Genomic DNA, 486 nt, shown 5'->3' with positions numbered 1-486 from the left:
AAAAAAGTATTCAATAATCGCATCAATGTTTGAGTTTTAGTTAGATTTTGATGATTGTGTTGGACAGGGATATTAATGAATTTTTTTTGAAGAGCCCGCTGCTGGGCTGAAGCATGTTACGAAAGCAAGATTCAAAATCTAAATGGTAAATGGACTTGAATACAGTTTTCTGGTCTTTGGACCACTCAAAGCGCTTTTGCACTACATGTCACATTCACCCTTTCACACACACTTTCACTCTCTGATGGCAAAGGCTACTATGTCAATCTCCAATCAGGATCTATGGACATTTATTCACTGATTGTTATGCTTTGTTTGTTTCATTCTTCATTGTTCCGCTCTCTGAGGGTTACTCTCCTGAGCTAAACATTATACAATTGTAAACTGTCTACTCTTTCACAAACTTTTTTTTTCACACAGTAACCAGACAGTAGCGACCCGCCTTATTGGTTCATCTGTACAAGAAACAGACAATGAGATCAGGAC

This window comes from Semicossyphus pulcher, unplaced genomic scaffold (assembly GCF_022749685.1).
Source record: "Semicossyphus pulcher isolate SPU_LCO1_2020_fin unplaced genomic scaffold, fSemPul1.0.p SCAF_17, whole genome shotgun sequence".
Taxonomy (NCBI): Eukaryota; Metazoa; Chordata; class Actinopteri; order Labriformes; family Labridae; genus Semicossyphus; species Semicossyphus pulcher.
This window is presented reverse-complemented; position numbering follows the sequence as displayed.